The sequence below is a fragment of the Urocampus carinirostris genome, chromosome 19 (assembly GCF_059441175.1).
Source record: "Urocampus carinirostris isolate Australia breed hairy pipefish chromosome 19, RoL_Ucar_1.0, whole genome shotgun sequence".
In the NCBI taxonomy this organism is placed as follows: Eukaryota; Metazoa; Chordata; class Actinopteri; order Syngnathiformes; family Syngnathidae; genus Urocampus; species Urocampus carinirostris.
In genome coordinates this window covers 4,709,596-4,729,897 of record NC_142367.1, presented here as the reverse complement: position 1 = coordinate 4,729,897, position 20,302 = coordinate 4,709,596, and the positions used below count along the sequence as shown (strand labels likewise).

Below are 20,302 nucleotides of genomic sequence, written 5' to 3'. Positions count from 1 at the left end.
CCGATATGTAATGGCATATGTTAGCTCATACATCCGATATTAGATTGATTTGATTAATTTCAAACTTTTGCCTTTATTGAGCTATCGATTTACATTCTAGCTGACTTTAGGGCAAATGTTTTTTTTTAAATTCAGAAGTTAAAGAAAATTATGTCTGATGAGTTGACTCAAATATTTAAAAACGACAACAACTCTAATATATAGTTCTAAATCTTTGAATCAAATATTTGGGCTAAAAGCCTAATGAATAATGGATTGTAGTTTATATTTTACCCGACATAGACACCCCTATACTACCTTTAATTACCAGCCCTAAAGACTTTTAATAATTAGTTTTGTATTGGCCCTGTAGCTCTACTTTTACTGTTTTAGGCTATTTTTTGGTTCACAGCAGATTACCGTAAATTCCGGACTATAAGCCGCTACTTTTTTCCCAAACTTTCAACCCTTCAGTGATGCGGCCAATTTATGTTATTTTTCTAACGGCCGCCAGCGTCACTCGAGTACAAAAGGTAAGATTTAGACTGCAACTTCTTAGCTTGTGCACAAATTAAATTAGCTTAGACATACCCTCATCATGCAAATTGCAAAAAGAAAGGCACATGACGCAACTTTCAAGCTAAACGCAAACGAGCAGTCTGATATAGTAGTAAACAGAGCTACCAGACGCAAACTTTACTCTGCAAGCGTGATGCTAGCGTGTTTTTGAACAGGCACGGTTTGGGATGAAAGTTATAATATTATTATTAAAGCTTTGAAAACTCTGTCGGTGTACCATCTTTCTTTGTAAATATGTGTAAGCATGTATAATATGTATTTGCAACTGTATATTTTTGTAATGTATTTATTTTAGAAACTTATTCTGATATGCTTTGTACGAGCAAATGAGAAAGAAGGGGCGGGGCAAACGCGGGCTGACGGGAAGTGGAGTAAAGGTGAGACGTGTTTGTGGACGCGGCCGACAATAGTGGATATATATTTTTCCCACCATTACCTTTGGAGAATATACACTTATTTCCTTGGATTACTTTCAACGGGCACCCGGACTCTGCAGATCTGCAATAAATCTTATGTACCGGTATCATTTTCCGTTCATTATGTGTTTTTTGAACTGTATCGGGTATGGGTTGATTTCATGTTCGTATTGCATTTTTTAAATGTGGGCGCATGCGGCTAATATACAGGAGCGGCTTGTGTATGTACAAAATCGGTTTTCCTCCCGAAAGGTGGTGGGTGCGGCTTATAATCGGGTGCGCTCTATAGTCTGGAATTTACGGTATTAATAACACAATATAAACAACATACACTCGTAATCGGAAAAATTAGAAATAAATCAATGTGCACAAAAATGTAATCAAAAATATGTTCTTCTAATCCTCATCCCATATTAACTATTACTTAATCTTACATCTCATAGATAGAAAAACACTAAATTCTATACAACTTGCATTTTGTTACAACAGTGTTTCTCAACCAGTTTTTAGTGGGTTGTGGGCCTTTGTTTTGTCAAAAAAGAAAAGAAAAAATAACTGTGGGTCATTCATTTAAACTCATTAACAGTAGATGGCAATAATTTGCTGCAAATGCTAGTTGACACCCCCCATTTTAAACCAGAGAAAAAGACCAATAAACCTTTGTTTACACATGTTGAGTATGTCCAAACACAGGTACAGTGGAGAAAATGAGATTTGGATTTTATCACCTTGAAGACAAAACCACCGAAGTGAAGCGTTTCAGATTTCATTAAACATGGAGCTAATTCAGCAACAAAAGCAATATTATTAACTGAAGTTGTTTTACTTCTGTTGTTCTTTTTTAAATGTGAATATATTTTACTATATCTGCTTTAAACTGCACCTTCAATTCATTCAATAAATTTGCAAAGTGTAATGTTTCTTTTTATCTGGGTCGCAGATTTTAATAAGGGGGCATGGGGGTCCCTAGAATTAACCAGTTGAATACCAATGTGTTAGAAAAATCAAATTTTTCAACCCACTGCATTTCTCGGACTGTTCCCACTTTAGTTGCAGCCTGTTTGAAACATTACATTAAATGTTAAAGCTTGTAAAAACCCATCCAAATGGATCACCATGGTCAAGGTTGAGAGCACAAGGCTAAAAGCAACAAAATGAAACACACCAAACACAGCAAAAATCCCTTGCAGTTTTCGAAACTGTTTTTAAAATTTCCTTATTATTGTTGCAATGCTTCTTTTCTCCTGTGCTGAAAAGTTGAGCTTGGGTTGACCTGCTCTTTAAATGTATTCCCGAATGTTTAAACATGCAAAATGTTAGGAAATAGTACTATAGATTTAATCTGTATAGTTCAATTATTATTCAAGATAATGCATTTTGAAGACAGTGCCCTAGCAAGCAATTCACCACGGGTTAACTAGTCAAAGAGGTTTCGAGTGTTTTAAGCAAAGTTTTTGTGGACGATACTTGGGCGTTGTGTCACAGGTGGATGCAGTCATGGTAAAACAAAGGGAGAGCAGCCAAAAAGGGAAAAACTGACAAAATTAACAGAGGGAAAGCAGTCAATAGTGGGCTAACAAGGGTTAGGCTGGACAAAAAACACGCGGTTTACAGCCGGGTCAACCGGGACCCAACAATGAAAAGCGGAAACAGCTATGGCTAAAAAGGCGAATCAGGCCAGGAGAAAACAAACCACAGAACACGGCCAGACCGGCACTAACCCCAGGCTAGCCGATCAAAAAACACGCGGTTAGAAGCCACAACAAAAAACGGCAACGGCTAAGTCAACATTTTTAAAGCTGTGAAGAAGTAACAAACAAAGGAACACAGCAAAACCGGCGCTAACACCAGGCTAGCCGATCAAAAGACACGCGGTTAGCAGCCAGGCTAACCGGGAACCTATAACAAAAAGCGGTTACTGTTATAAATACGTAGCCAGTCAGGAATAAACTGAAACACGGCAAAGCCGGCATTAGCCAAGCTAGCCAGATTAATCGGGAACCAATAACGAAAAGTGGCAATGGCTACAACGATAAACACAAAACCAGCAGGGAATAAAACGAAGAAACACGGCAAAACCAACACTAACGCCAAGCTAACCGATCAAAAACCCGGCAACAGCTCTGGCAATAAACACGAAACCGGCCAGGAATAAACCAAGGAACACAGTAACACCGGCACTAATACAAGCTAGTTGGCCAAACAACAAACGGTAGGCAGGCAGTGAGCAATAACCGGGAGAAAGCCCCAGCAAGCCACAATCGCCTATCTCAAAGCAAAAAAAGTGGTATTCAACCATCATTCACTAGAATCATTGTCTTTATCAGAGCTGGCCTTACATGTTGTGTTAATGTGATCTGCCATTTTGAAAGTGTAGGGATTCTTCTATGTTGTCACAACTGTATAGAAAACAAGCTAGATGGGTCAAACTTTGAGACTAAATTTCTCGAATACCGTAGCGTGTTAAACATTTAAGATATTTACATAGCAGTGGGGAAGAAAACTACACATTCTGCGCCTAATTGGAAAAAAGAGCTATTTTTCAACAGGTTTTCCAGAGCAAGTGTGAGGTTGGAGGGGCCAAGGGGGGAATCAATGCTCTCCGAGCAGCAAACAGTTTCTAATAACACACAAATGGAAAAAGCTCAACTGGCGGGGAATTGACTTGTTTAAGCACAATGACACGGGTGAGCGGCGTAGTGTGCCGCAGACTTGAGAGAAGTGGATGATTGGCAGCGGCAAAACCACAAACACTTATTTAATGGCTGACTGACTAACTGCTGGCAAGTGTGAAATACACACGCTTGTTATCTCATTAGGGGAAATTTGTTTTTTTAATGTTCCGACAGGAGAATGCAGTTTGAACGGGCACAATTAAAGACACAGTTGAAAAAAATTATTAAACTCGGTTCTGTTAAGAATACCACAAATGGTCTAGGGCAGGGATGTTAAACTTAGTTTAGCTCTGTGATCGGATCGAGAATTTCTGTTTTCAGGTGGGCCAGATCAAAAAGAGAATGTCAACTCCAAATTCGTAGCTTTTCTTTCAGTATGAAGCGTGATCATTCAGCCTACTCTACAATCACTGATATTTTATAAGCATAACACATCTAATTCACAAACAATGGGAAACAAATATCATTGAATGCATCCACTGTTTTATCTTAACTGTTGAGTGAATGCAGTTTTACACCTGAACCAACTCACCGCGCGATAGAAACTATAATAATAGTAATGGTATTTATCAATTCAAGTCATGAATTCTCAACGGGGTTTACAGATTACAGACTAAAAGTACACAATAGAGGAAATATTTAACTTTCAAATTTTTTAAGGATGCCTCAAATGAAAAAAAAGTGACGAAAAGTAATATTCTTGAAAAAAAAACGCACTTTAATAAGGTCTTTTTTTTTTGCAATGATAAGAAGCAAAAAATATCAATAGACTTGCTCAGGTTTGTTGAGTTTTTAATACAATTTTACATTTAGTTTTGTTTCATCCAAAAACTATAAACAAATACAGAAAGTTATTTAATTTCCACAGATTTCTAGATGGACACATGACGTTGCAAAATGACAATGTCCATTTCCTGGTACTAACTTGTTCAGTCTGCATGCTAGACATCAGCTCTTTTACACATTTACTACCCTCTAGCGCAGGGGTGGCGAACACGCGGCTCTAGAGCCGCATGCGGCTCTTGGCCAATAAGAATGCGGCTCATTGCCTCATGATATTTTCTATATACTGTGGCTCCTTGCCTCGTTTCATGTTTAGTTTTTTTCCCTTCTTAAAACACACTTGAATCGATTGGAGTTAATAACAAATAAAAAATAATATTTTGAAATTAATTTGGCAGATTTGCCAATCATCTGCGTAGCTTACGTCCAATGCCGGGAAATTAAGTAAACATTTCATGAGCGTGCAGACGGTTACCCTCATGGTCAAAATGGCAAAATGGAAAGCAAAACGGAAATATGAAGATGAACACAGGGCATTTCAGGAAGAATGGGATGATGCTTACTTTTTTGTTGAAATGAATGGCAAATCGCTCTGTTTATTATGCAGTACCACGACATCCCATTTCAAAACTTCAAATCTTCAGCATCATTTTAGCATAGCCCATACCAATATTGACACGGAATTCCCCAAAGGTACTGAACTACGCAAGCAAAAATTAAGCACCTTGAAAAGCTAGGTGGTGTGGCTCTTTACTCTCAGTTAAAAATTTTGGCTCTTTGTGTCAAACTTGTTCGCCACCCCTGCTCTAGCGTCTCGAGAGAGCATTTGGTTTGCATTCATTTGAAAAAAAAACAACTTTAAAAAATGACAGAGACTTGCTTTAAAAGAAAAAATCCCTTGCTGTATTGTGGTTTACTTAACCCAGTGTCGCTACTTTGCAGATTTTCATTGAATATTGTGTTCTGCATTCTGATTGGCTTAACAGGGGAAGATGCTTTCAATACCAATAAAATTGGATTTGTCGACCCGCAAAACTGGCGCTCCAGTGTGGCTCCTTGGTGCGTTTTCAAAAATGTTTGATAATAGATTAGGTTTCTGTCGGATGGAACCAGAAGGTAAATGCAGTTTTCATAACGTCCACACTACGCCGGCAAGGTATCATGAAAATGAAGTGGATTGGGCCCTAAAATCCATAGTTGTGCAATAAAATAAAATAGCCAAATTACATTCAAAGTTATAATTCTGACAGTACAGAAGTTATCTGTAAAGAAATCATGTTTATAAAGGACAGTACTTTCATTTTTTTAAACAAATGTTTTTTTTTTTTTGTTTAAAACGAATAAATTCATAAATAAAAAGTTTCTACTTTGCAGGTTTTGACTATATCATCTTTGGAACACAACCCCTGTGGAAAACGAGGGAGTACTGTACTCAAAAATTTGTGCCTGATTAAATCATCAAACAGGCCTCGCTCGGGCCTTGGGCTGTATGTTTGATATCACTGGACTAAAGTCATCTTTAGGAAAGATGCATGATGAAAGATTTTTTTTTTTTTTATGTGTGTGGCTAAAAAAAAAAAATCAAATGAAGAAAAAGAAATGTTGGGTTAGGTTTGTGTCTGACAAGTTACAGTCTGCCTTGAGGCAAGAAAATTGTGTGCCGCACTCTGCAACTGCAGACACTAAGAGAACAGTAGTACGTCACAGATATTTTTGTTCTGTTTTTTTTATATTGGTGATATTACAAAATATAGAAAGGAGATTCATAGGATGCCACCTCGTTATTTTGAACATTATTGTACACCGTTGAAAATTGTCGAGTTCCGTCAATTATGTTGCTGTTCTTTAAATTTCACACCCTTTAAGGCAGATCAGATTTGATAACGTTGAATTAAATAAAATATATATAAAACGAAACACATGAACTATCATATAAAGGTGATTTATTTTTCTTTTGAATACACAAAAAATTTGTCATCTGCTCTAACGGTGGTCAAGTGGTTAAAGGTGCAACCTGGGTCCAATTCTCGTTGCATACAATGTTTTGGGATTGTGGTCATCGACACTTACAATCATTGCGCTAAAATATACCATACATAAATAAAGAGCCCAATAATTGTACACGAATAAACAAGGTAGGTCATTCATGTGCCTTATAGTACGCCCTATGTATGAAAAATATATGACAAATATATATTTTTGGGGGGGAGGTGTGCCCTATAATAAGGTGTGCATTATGGTGCGGAAAATACAGTATCTACTGTAACTTTTTGTCTTTATTTTCCCACATGCTTTGATTGTTTTGTTTTTGGGGAAAAAAAGAGACGGAAAGAAATGGATGGTGAGGGGCCTTGAGTTAGGGGATGTCGTCTGAGGAATTCAGGGCGGGAAAAGGCAGCGCATGACTATTGGGAGGGAAAATGATTAAAGGCTGAGATGAACACAATCTGCTGGTGCCAGAGGAAAGGGGAAAGGAATTTCCAGAGCCAAGTAGTGAAGCATCACTTTTGGGGAGGGGCGGGGCTAACTGCCTTTTCCACACTACTCAACCCTGACCGTGCTGGCCGAGGCACATTTCTTGTATCCGCTCTTGAAAATAGCCTTGAGCGCGCGTGCTAACGGTGCTTGCCATATTGCTTTTTGCAGCAGTCTCTATCGGAAGCTTTATCGGAATTCAAAACGGCACTGCAACGTTTGTCAATGACCAATCAGGCTGCAACTAACAACTATCTTATTAGTAGACTAGCCAACGACAATTGAAACGATTGGATAGAGAATTGGATAATTATTCATATTTTCTTAAATTTATCATTGGCGCCCTCTACCGAACCAAAGTGTTACTACAACTTTCAGTGTCACAACAGAATCGTGTGCACTGATATTTATGAAATGAAATAATCTGCATTTATATAGCGCTTTTAAGGTCAATGAAGACTTCCCAAAGCGCTTTACAATGTGCTTCACATTTACCCATTCACACACACTCACACACCAATAGCGGCCGTGCAGCCATGCAAGGCGCCAACCTGCTTATTGGGGGCATTAGGGGTTCAGTGTCTTACCCATTTACATTGATTTAATGTACTTAGTGGTTCATAAATCACGTGATACAATACATAGCTGATCTAATTAGTTGCCAACACTTTTTAACACTTATCGATTAGTTGTTTTAGCGCTTATCTTGTTTTTTTTGGGGCTTAGCATAGATTTGGTCTTAGTTTTAAAAAACAAACAAATGTGTGTAAGTCAACATAAAAACCCATAATATTATTTATTTAATTTGGAAAAGCCAAAAATATTGGTTCACCGCATATTCCAAAGGTCGGGAACCTTTTTTGGCCCAAAAAGCCATGGAAGAAAATGTTGATTTTCAAACTTTTGATTGTTTTTTAAAAGACAGCCACAACATGTATCTTAAGACAAAATTCAACAAAACAGCCAAACCTGCTCTGTAGACAAAAGCTAATTCTTTAGCACATTTTAGTTCACTGTGTAAAGTTTGATGATTTTATTAAATCTATAAAAATAATAATAAGGCTAGAGCCTGTGACCCATATCAATATCTCATTATCTCTCATCTCATTAGCTGCACCGCTTATCCTCAGTAGGGCCGCGGGGGTGCTGGAGCCCATCCCAGCAATCATCGGGCAGTGGGCAGGGGACACCCTGAACTGGTTGCCAGCCAATCGCAGGGCACACAAGGACAGACAACTCGCTCGCTCATTCACACCTAGGGACAATTTGGACCGGCCAATCCACCTGAAATGCATGTCTTTGGTATGTGGAAGGAAACCGGAGTGTCCGGAGGAAACCCCACGCAAGCACGGATAGAACATACAAACTCCGCACAGTAAGTCCGGTAGCTGGATTTGAACCCACACAGGAGGTTCCCAAGACCTTAGAACTGTGCCGCACACGCGCTAACCACTGCGCCGCCGCGCTGCCCCATATCAATATACTACATAAAATTGTCTCCCTCCCAGTTATGTAAGTGTTGAGGCTCATTTTTGTCCTAAATAATGGTTTTAAAACAAGATGCGAGCAAAGTTACTCTGTAAAAATGTCAAAAAATACTGCAAACAAGGATAGGTATTTACCTTCAGTGCAGACGGCACTGGGCGAGGAGAAGAAGCAGTGCGCACGCAGCTCCGCCCAGTTTTACCACTCACCCAGTCAAATTGCTGTGGGTATTTTTCTGGAGTTTTTGAGTGTTTCCATTTTGTTCTCTTGGTTTTTATCATAACGTATCTCACCAGTGAACATCGATTGTTTAACCTCTTAATGTTCACACGGCCGGCAGACTGTTAGGATGCAAATACGTGTCTTCGTGATGTCGCAAGTCACTGAAATACGCCATGCTACATATTGAAACTTTCAAAATGTACCCATTCCAAAAACATCACGATCAGTCTGAAACAAGGTACCCAAAAACTATAAAGCCTGTTTGATTCACCCAAAAAGTGCCCTAGTATTCCACTAATAAAACGATTCTCCACAAACATGGTCTCGTTACATTAAAAACAGTCCAGTGAATCCAACCATGTGAAACATTTACTCCAAAATACACAATAATTCCGACAGATAAAAAAAAAAAAGAATTTGCCTTCGATTGACACCACTCTCGAGCAATTGCGAGCTTTTTTTCCACAGTCCTTAGCCTGCAAAATGACACACATAATTTTAGCTCTGATTATCATTACACAGTAGTGACCGATTCAAATGATTATTGACACATTGGTTATCCAATAAAATTACCAAAATGAATGTATCCATATGTATTCAAATCAGAGACGAAAATAAACATGGGATATAATTTTTTTGTGCAAATATCATCCGCAAGTGTGCACAATCAGTGATTGACTTCTGCAAAGGTGAGTCAAACATTTACAAATCTTTCACAATGTCTCAAAACTGGCCAAAGTAAAATACAGGGTTGAAAGATGTAAACTGGTCATCTCCAAATGTCCACTTTTGGAGACGCCTAGACAAACTTCTATAAATATGTGTAAAACACAATGTCTAGTTTTCAGGTTGTGATCAAATTTGACCTGGGACCAGGGACGGCTTCATGCTATTGTCCCAGCTGTTTTCTAGCTGAGATTCCCATGGTACACTCATCTGCGGGCATGTGATTGGAAAAACAAATTCAGCCAAGAAAAAAAAACAATTTGTATGTGTTCCAACCAGGGTCTGGTAGGGTTACTTTAACTGGATTACTTTAAATTACTTTTGGATTACTCCAATACCAAATATGCTAATAAAAGACAAAAGAAACTAAATATGAATAAAATTACTAAATTTGGTGCAGGCTTGGGGAGTAACGGAATACATGGAACGGCAAAAATGATGTTGGCAAGCTGTTTGGATTTATTTTCATTTTGTTTCTGTCGCATTTTATGTTAGTTTTGCCTGGGATCAAAGAGATCAAAGCCAGGAGAGAAAGCTTACCACGTGTTGTGAGTCATAATTTTATTCATATTTAGTTTCTTTTGTCTTTTATTTTTATTTGGTATTGGAGTAATCCAAAAGTAATTGAAAGTAATCCAGTTAAAGTAGCCCTACCCAACCCTGGTTCCAACTTAGATTATTCAATGTTTGTAGCACTTGCATAATTGTTTGTTTAGGACAAAAACTTACAAAACCTTCCATGTTCTCCAAACGGTTCAAGAACATTTAATTTACTTTGGCTACGTCTTGGATTGGGATTTAAGGCAATTTTACTTACAAATGTTAAGGGGTTAATGAGCTTCCAAATAGAGGGTTTTTTAGCGATGTAAAACTAAAACGAGGTCTGTTGGTGTGACACGTTGACTGTAAACTGTTGGGACTGTGCCTTATATAAATATATATATATATTGGAAAAAAAACTTCCATGTATTCAGTGTTGTCCCGTTTGGCACATGCTACATTTGGCTTTGCATGTAACAACGCAATATATAATTGCAAATGTTTCGTTTTGTTGCCGAACCAGATGTACTCATGAAGAAAGCCATAGGTTTCCGACCATTATCCAATGGTCAACTTATACTGTTTTTAATATTGTACACTTGCAAAAGGCGATTGCATAGGATGCCAGTTTTTTATTTTGACTATTATACCTCACATTTGTTTGTTATTTTGACTAACTTGTTATCACTAATGACAATGATTTTGCTGTTCTTTGATACCCACAACCTTTAGGGCCCATCTGGTTTTAGTAACCTAGGAAATTTAATACGAATAAAGGGCTCATGGGAGGGCTTTTAAAACAGGGTGGAATTTCTCATCATAGATTCGAGTCCTCTCCTATTCTCTTTGCAAGTTCAAAATCCATTGATGTCTTCTGTCCTTGTTTTTCAACCACTGTGCCAGGGCACATTAGTGTGCCACAGGAAATTTTCTGTTTTTCTTTTTTCAAAAAAGTATACCAAAATTCAGTATCTTAGCTTTCTTCTACCGATCAGCCAACTGTAATATTCATCCATGTCAGTAAATGGCAGCAAATTAGAGTACATGATGGGTCAATTTTTAAAAAAATGTATTTGGCGTGTTTTTTAATCCAGATACTTCTTGAGTGCATCAAGTATTAAGGTTTTGGATATTCCTTTTAAAAATAAACAAAACAATTGGTTCTTGTCTGATTGGCAAATTACATTTGAATAATAATAAAAGTTCAGAAGAAAACTCTTACACATTGCTGCTAGGAATTGCCCCCTTTCTTTGAGAAAACGTGTATAAGCAGTTCACAAATACTCTGTAAGTAAGTAAAATAAAGCTAACATCGCCTATAATGAATGAGAAAATAGCCGGAACACTTAATTACTGTACATTAGGCAGGAACAGCAAACAATTAGAAATTGAAACAACTATGAAGAATTTTTTTCTATGACTGCCACAACGGACTACTACCATTACTTCCTTGCTTCGCTTTGTTTTCCACGCAGTTAATCAACAGACATGAACAGAACACTACAAAAGGGGAAGTAGGAATTATATGCAGTTCTTTGCAATAAGTAAGGTAAACAAAAGAATCTGAATCAAATTTTTGGTGCATTGGGATATTTTAAAATGTAATTTCCTCACTAAAAACACCATCAACATGGTGTTTTTGCTCCAGAATCCCAGCAAAAGGCATGGGCTCAAACCAGCGCCCCCCCTACAATGTAGTGAAAAAGGCTTAGTGCATTTTGTACACACAAATACACAGTATGTAGTCTTCACTTTTGGTTTGTTTTTACTGCCATGCTCGTCATCATGGTACAATTAGCGTTTATGTGACTATTGATTAAAAATGTAATTCTAAAGGAGTACCGGATTTATTATTGTATAACAAACTTTTTTTTTACCTAAACAAGAACGTAAAGTTTGGGTGCGCGTTATAGATGAGGTTTCACCGTTTTTGTGCAACGATTGAGCAACATGCAAATGGTATCGAACCAGGTTTGCCTCAATGAAAGCACTAAATCCTAACCACTGGACGATCAGTGATATACAGTGGATGACATATAAAAAGGCATTCAATTTGATCTCTTCTTCACACTATTTTTACATAACCAGAGAAGAATGTTAGAGACTGGAGAAGATCAGAGGTCGTCCTGAAAGGTATACATAAACCAAAAAAGCACCAACAAGGGAAACAACTCTTTGGTTAAGCATTATAATTTTACTAATGTTAATTAGTTTTAAAAATAATAGGTCTGGAAATTTGTATTTCTTTTATATAGGGGAATCCCGACATAACTTTCCGCCATGTTTGTCTGCAGTTTGTGAATTGCTGTGGCACTGGTTTTAATTTGCATTGGACAGTGGTCAAATATTACACACGGGCCTTTAAAGGTGTGGTGCATAGTTTGAGGTGTCCTTCAAAAGTTTATAATGAAATACTCTTTCTATTAGGTATGTGTTAACAATGCCCAACTGAGTTCAAAGAGTCTTTATTTCTTTTCACCACCATGCCTGATGGGGGTGGGACCAAAAAAAAATCATGTACAGTAATCCCTCGGTTATCGCGGTTAATGGGGACCAAAACCACCTGCGAAAAGTGAAAATCTGCGAAGTAGCGACGCCCCTTCAAAAATGCTTAAAAAAAATATTTTTTTTCAATTTTTTTTTTTATTATTTTATTTTATTTTATTTTTTTTCAGACACAGTTAATAGGGACAAAAACCACCCGCAAAAAGTGAAAATCTGCAAAGTAGCGACGCCCCTTCAAATATGGTTAAAAAAAAATATATTTTTTTTAAATTATTATTATTTTTAGACCCGGTTAATGGGGACCAAAACAACCCGCAAAAAGTGAAAATCTGCGAAGTAGCGATGCTCCTTCAAAAATACTTAAAACAAATATACATATATATTTTATTATTATTATTCTTTAGACCCGCGAAGCTCTGAACCCGCGAATGTGGAACCGCGAAGTAGCGAGGTCCCACTGTACCGTATTTTCCACGCTATAAGGCGCGTTCGGGGGTCACTCCCAGGCCGCGCAAAGGAGCGAGTTTGGCGGACGCGGTGTCACACGGCGCGACACGAGAAAAGGCGGCGGGTGTGATCGGGCTACCCCTGTAACTGGAGGGAGCCCGCTCGTCCGACGACCCCAGTAGCGCAGCGCGACGACAGGCGGCCGTCCGCGCGCGGGGAGCGAAAGGCAGAGGATGTGCGCGGGACCCCTGTAACTGTGTCGCTGTCGTTCGATCGCGCCCGAAACGACCGAACGGCACCCGCGGTGCGGCGCAAGTAAAAACCCTATCGTGAATTTGACTCCGATCGTCCCGGGCGGACTTAAAATCGCCCAGCTATACGACTCTTAGCGGTGGATCACTCGGCTCGTGCGTTGATGAAGAACGCAGCTAGCTGCGAGAACTAATGTGATTTGCAGCTGCAATTGGCTGGCAACCAGTTCAGGGTGTCCCCTGCCCACTGCCCGGAGATGGCTGGGATAGGCTCCAGCCCCCCCACAACCCTAATAAGGATAAGCGGTGCAGATAATGAGATGCGATTTATTTTTTTATTTTTTTATTTTTTTGGGAAGGGGCGCCGCTACTTCGCAGATTTTCACTTTTAGCGGGTGGTTTTGTTCCCCAATAACCGTGTCTAAAGAAATAATAATAAATAAAAAAATAACCGGGTGCGCCTCATATGGGAGAAAATACCGTATATATATATATATATATATATATATATATATATATATATATTGTGTTTTTATTTTGGGCGTTTTTTAAAATCGACATTTCTCCCCAGAACTGATTTTTGTGACGTCATATCCGGTACGTGAAAATGCAAGTGAAAAATGGAGGAAGAAAGCAAGTAACGAGAACTAAGGCTGGCGTTCATAAGTTTTAAATTCAAAGTAAGACACATTTTGGCTTTTAGAGGCTCTATTTCATTTTATCATCTTCCAGTGTAAATAGGATCATTAAAGGACCACATTTGTGTTATGCAGACATTTTGTGGCTGTAATGCTGTTGCACAGCATACATGTTATGTTCTCATTGTCTTCAGTTGAAATAAATGTCAGCTTCCAGACTGACGTGCATTGTTTGAACATCATTTATGTTTTTTGGCCCAGAAGTGTATGTTTTAAATCTCTTTTTTTAAGAAATAAAATTAAATCGCAATTAATAACTATATCAAATCACAATGCTTGTAGAATCACAGTTATTGAGAATCATGAAATATATCGAATCGGTACCTTAGTCTCATCCATCTATTATCTGCACCGCTTATCCTTAGTAGGGTCATGGGGGTGCTGGAGCCCAGAAGGGACACCCAGAACTGGATGCCAGTCAGTTGCATGAGACAGACAGTTAACTCGCTCATTCACACCTATAGGGAGAATTTGGATCAGCCATTTAACCTGACATGCATTTTTTGGGAATTTGGGGGGAAATTGGAGTGCGCAGAGAAACCCACGCAAGCACGGGGAGAACATGAAAACTCTGTACACGAAGGCTGGTAGCTGGATTTGACTCCGTGACCTCAGAACTGTTCCACGGACGCGCTAACCACTCCTCCGCCGTGCCGCCTACCTTAGTATCGTGATACAATGAATTGTAGACAAAGCAGATCTTCCCATCCCTAGCACCTAACTGCTTTTGTCTTACTTTTACCCGCGATGTTTCAGCCACGAGACACATTACGCTGAAGGGAAGGAGGCTGGATGTTAAGGGGGAGGACCTTGACATTAGGCGCGTAGTCGTGGTTTTCTTTGATACATGGATGAAAATGGTGAAAGTAAGAAAAGGACTGTTTCAAATACAGTCAATGAAAATGAAATGATCTGCATTTATATAGCGCTTTTCAAGTCAATGAAGACTTCCCAAAGCGCAATGCCAACCTAAACCCCAAAAAAGATGAAAAAAGAAGACTTTATTTGTGCGTGTCTACGGATTTTGCATTCTTGAAAACGCAGCAAAACGAGGTGCAATGATTTAGCCAGTAGATTTGAAGTTACAGACACGGACATGGGTTTTGTATTCAAGGAATTTCAACTCCTTGCCCTGAAAAATTCTCGTGCCGGCGTGATGAAGAGGCCTATCGTGGAAGGAAAGCCGGAGCTCACGACCAAATAAGATCATCGAGTGCTGGTGGAAAACATCGAAGCGCACAGGGAGCGCAGTTGCTGTGTTTTGCGGAAACGTGGCTCACGTTTAGCATTCCGGACGCTAACGTGTAGCCACCCGGAGCTACCCGGAGCAATCCGGCTTCAACGCCGCTAAACAGAGACACGAAAGCCGGGGGGAATCGGAGAGGAGGCGGCCTTGCTAACACGAGGTGGTGTATCCCTGGATTTTCACAAAGAAAAGTTTTCCAACTGCCGCAGGGATGACGAATTTTTGGACTGGCGTGACGTCATCCACTTTGCTACAAGCACCCCTAGGGCATCATGTTAATCTGTTAATGATGGATTTAAACTCTAAAGATGTTATTCTACTATTGCACAAGCTTCTTTGCATACAATGCGCCTTTCTTGCTTGTGTTTGAAGAAGGAGGAAACAGGATAACACCTTATTTGCGGCCAGATAAGGGACCTCTCTGACCGCAGGCACACCTAGTTTTTGTTTGCTATAGATAACATGTTATTGTATAAACAGGTCTCAACTGTTTGTTTTGTTACTCCCCTTCCCTTAGCAGAGGAGACCTTATGTAAATTAGGGCCTTCCGAACACAATAAAAAGACAAGGAGCATAAGAATATTTCAGAGTATCCAGCAGACTGCTTTAGGGTAGACTATGGATATTTCTCCTTGCAAGTAAGTTATACTCACGATTCTTTGTGTCTTTTTGTATATAGGTTTTGTACATCTGTTGGGTTAAACCTGACATTTATTTGGTCCTTCGAGAGCCGGATTCCAAGATACCTGACGATCCCAGCGTGTGAGTAAAGATCCAGGCAAGTCTGTGGCCACAGAATTAAGACCCTTTTCGGGACTGGTCCTTTTCCTTACAAGTTGGGATCCGAAGGTTGACGGAAAGTCCAAGGACTCAGAGAACTGTGAGTAAAACTTTTATTTTAAAAAGGAATGCATGTGACTAAAGTAAAAGGGTATGAGTGTGAAGAATTCAAAACAGAGTTAAGAAAATAAATCCTAACAATCCTAGGCACTATTAGGTAAAAGAGAAACGTGGCCAGTAAGACTTAAGACACAGATAGATAGATAGATAGATAGATAGATAGATAGATAGATAGATAGATAGATAGATAGATAGATAGATAGATAGATAGATACTTTGTTCATCCCCGAAGGGAAATTCACATTTCCAGCAGCATCCCTGAGCTGAGAACAATCGAGAACAATCGAAAATAACACGGGAGCTGCTGGAGTGGCTGCCATTCGTGACGGCGCCGGAAGAAAAGATTCAATTTGAATCATTTACAAACAAACAAACAAACAATTGAATCATGTACAAACAAACAAACAAAATATTCATGTTTCAATAAGTGAAGTCTTAAGTAAGAGGGAAAGGGTTCCTCTCCGTTTCAAAAAGAACTCAAGGGAAGTTCTTTAAGTAAGAGGGCAAGGGTTCCTCTAAGTAAAAGGGCAAGGGTTCCTCTCTGTTTAAAAAGAACTCAAGGGAAGTTCTTTGTTCTTCAAAAAGAGTGAAAGTGAGTGTGAAAGAAAATACTATTACCACTAGGTAATTGTATTTTATACCAAAGCAACAGGGAATAAATGGTGAGCCTTTGTGGATGCATGTAGGCAAGAAAAACTCCACCTGGGAAAAAGGTAGAAGTGAGTTTTACCACAAAAGGTTATTTATCACCATCCTGTTGAAAGAGAAACTCAGTGTTAGAATACACTAGGTATTAAAAACCACTGAGTCCAAATTTAGTTCTAAAAATGGGAAAGGGGCAAAGTAAAGCAAAACAGAAGCTTTTAGAAGATTTTTCGTGCAAAGACTGGAAAGTTATTGAAAAGGAAGATTCCTCAGCAATAGAACCCCTATGTTACTGGATAAAACAATATAACTTTAATGGGAAGTTGTCCACAGCAGGCATTAGAGAACTGCAACAAAAAATAAGAAACAAATGCAAACAGAAAAATAATAAGATGAGAAAAGAAGGTTATGAACAGACACAAGTCTGGATAAAAATAGCAAGACAGGAGAGAGAGGATGTAGAGGAATTCATAACGCAGATAGAAAATCTAAGGCGATCTTATCATCTAAACGGAATGGAAGTACAGCAAGTTTGGATGACACAATTAGGGCCAGATTGGTTCCACGTAAAAGTAGCATACTCTCCAACTAATGACGCTAACCCTCCCGTGATACTTGCACCCGAATCTGAACGATTGACACAACAGGTGACCCCTCTCCTAGAAAGAATCAGAACTAAATACAGGAAAAGAGCAAATTACACTGAAATAGGGAGATGTAAACAAAAACCAGATGAGCCATTTGATGAATACAGAGTAAGAATGGAAAAGGTGTTTAGGGCACATAGTGGGTTAGAACCTGGTGATGGAGCTGACGAGGGCCCCTATAAACAACAATTAAAAAATGCATTGCACTCAGGCTCCTTACCAGAGATTAGTGGATGGGTAAATCGCCACTATAGAAGCATGAATGGAGGAACACTTGCAGAATACATAAATCATGCCCTCCATGCTGAGAAAGTGATCAAAAGTAAGAAAGGGGAGAAGAAGCCATCAACAATTTTCTACCAAGAAGATGAAGGAACCACAGTGTTCTTTCAACAATCTAGAGGTAGAGGCAGAGGTTTTGGATCACGTGCAAGCAATAAACCTAGAACCTGTTGGTCTTGTGGGAAGGAAGGGCATATTGCTATAAATTGCAGAGGCAACTCTTCCCCACAAGACTATCAGAGTGCATGACTAGGCCCGGAACCAGGACCAAAGCCTGAAATGAAATTTGAGATAGAGATAAAGCTAAAGGATAAAAATGAGGAAGAGGAAGAATATCTTTTCAAAACTCGCCATGAGAAATTTGAAGAACAGGTTTTAAACTTAGAAAACATACTGTATAAAGAAAAAATAAGAAACCTAAATCACCAAATTTTGTTAAATTTATTAGAAGTTTGATTGTTTGGGCCCTGTGTATGTCTTATGTTATATGTTTGTCTGTCTTACTTGTCAAAAAGAAAGCTAAACGCTAAAAAAAGTACGTTTTCAAAAGAGCTGAGATTGTTTAAAGAGTGATTGATAGAACAGATTAAAGGAGTTGGAAAAAGTAGATTTTTTGAGGAATAGGTGTTCACCATAAGGGTGTTTAACACAGGCACCGGGGGCCACAGATGGTTCTGGAGATTTTCTTGCGGTCCGAATTTTTTAGTTGAAAATCGATAAATTAAAAACTGAGAAATTTAGGAAAAAAAAATGACTGAGTTATTTTAGATGCGTTAATTCAAGATAATGACAGAATAATACAGAAAAAGATAAGATATTCCTGTTTTCAGTACAAAAATTGGTAAAATAAGGACTGGGAAGACTAGGAAAAAATCTATTTGAGTGAATTGGAATAAATTAATTTGAGATAAAGGCATTTTTATACAAAAAGTATTGAAAAAGCGTTAATAAATAATTTATTTTCAATGGATATGGAGGAAAAATGTATTGAGTGGAATACAAATGAGTAATATAACTTGTTGCACATCAATATATGTGATTTTCACATTAAATAAGTGAAAAATAGTAGATTTAATTGGTTTGAAGGAAAAAATTAAAATTAAGTGAGATGATTAAACGTCATTTTCGCATTAAACTAGTGAGCTAAAAAGCTATTGTGAGAGAGCGTGTAAGGAAGGAATGTTATGTTGAGAATGGATTGTTGGCAGAACAGGTAGGGAAGTTACAAATACAGAAAGATAAGAGTAAGTAAAAGAAGGTATAAAGGGAAAAGAAAATAAATATTAAGAAAAGAGCATACAAAAAAAAAAAAGAAAGAGAAACATAAAGGGGAAAGTTAATTAAATATCAAAAAAGATAATTGGTTGAAAATTAAGTGAGACTAACCGTAATACCATAGATTGGGACAAATAACTTTACTTTTTCAACATTGAATTGTGTTAAGTCTAGATGACTAAAAGCAAATGGGTGAGAGTGAAGCACATTATAGAGTGCTTTTGGAGGTCTTCGTTGACTTGAAAAGCGCTGTATAAATGCAGACCATTTACCATTTATAACATTACTTTTATAGAAAAGCTACAAATATAAAAGAAAATTATTTAAAGGGGATGAATATCTAATTAAATGCTAATAAGCATGGACATAATATGTTGTTTTGCTTTAGAAGAAGAAAGAAATACCACAATATTTATACACAAATAATATTACAGAGGAGAAAATGTACGGTATTGGGTAGCAACAGGCGTTAACACATGGTTCAGCGATTCTACTGGACTATCCAGGAAGTCATTATTCTGGACTATAATAGTAAACTCAGGAGTACATCTGAAAAAAAAAAGAAGGAATGACACATTTACTTTACTAAGGAACAGCAGGAGCTATTAAAACAAATTCCTAATAAACTATGGTCCCAGGGACCCACAGATGTAGGACTAGTAAAAGGAGCACAACCTATAATAATAAGACCCAAAACAGAACATCGGCCCAGAATAAAACAATATCCTTTAAGACCAGATGCAATGGAACGAATAAAACCAATAATAGAAGATCTAAAGAAGGCGGGAGTACTAATAGAATGTGCTGAGTCACCCGTAAACACACCGATATTTCCTGTAAAGAAGGCACCCCCATCTTCAGGGTGGAGAATGGTTCAGGATTTGATAGCGGTAAATAACGCAGTGATCCAGAGGTCCCCGTGTGTGGCAGATCCACACACACTATTGAACTCTCTGAACCCAAAGGCAAAATATTTCACAGTGGTAGATATAAGCAACGCATTCTTCTCAGTACCAGTGCATAAAGACAATCAATTTTGGTTTGCATTTACGTTTAAAGGTAAAATATATACCTACACCAGATTACCTCAAGGGTATTGTGAAAGTCCAAGAATTTACTCTCAAGTAAGTTTCGAGCCTCTAAATAAGAGCGAACTATTAACTTATGTAGATGATATATTAGTAGAACCAGGGAAAGAAAAAGAATATTGCATAGTAAAGAGCAGGAAATCTGAGTCATTTCAAATAATCAAAATTTTGAAATAAGTTTGAAAATAACGACTTATTAACACAGAAAAAGAAATCGTGAGATTGGAAATTAAATTTTCTGTTTTAATCTCTAAATGAGATGTGCTTTGTTTTTAAAAGAAAAAAAAAATACACACAGTATTAAGTATTAATTCAGATAAGGTCATGTTTATTTGTATAGCTCTTAATCTCTAAGGATATTAAGGGGCTGCAAAGAGAAAATACTATTGCAAACCGAAGATTATGATAATAATATAATATAATACAATGCGAGTTGAT

The 20,302-nt window shown here is 38.1% G+C and overlaps 1 protein-coding gene and 1 pseudogene across 2 annotated transcripts in view; one reads left to right on the top strand and one right to left on the bottom strand.

The window, feature by feature from the left end:
- Window positions 1-20,302, bottom strand: part of LOC148346939 (zinc finger MIZ domain-containing protein 1-like) — a 192,139-nt gene that overhangs the window by 124,300 nt on the left and 47,537 nt on the right. The window lies entirely within an intron of this gene.
- LOC148346941 (5.8S ribosomal RNA) lies at window positions 13,213-13,358 on the top strand (annotated as a pseudogene).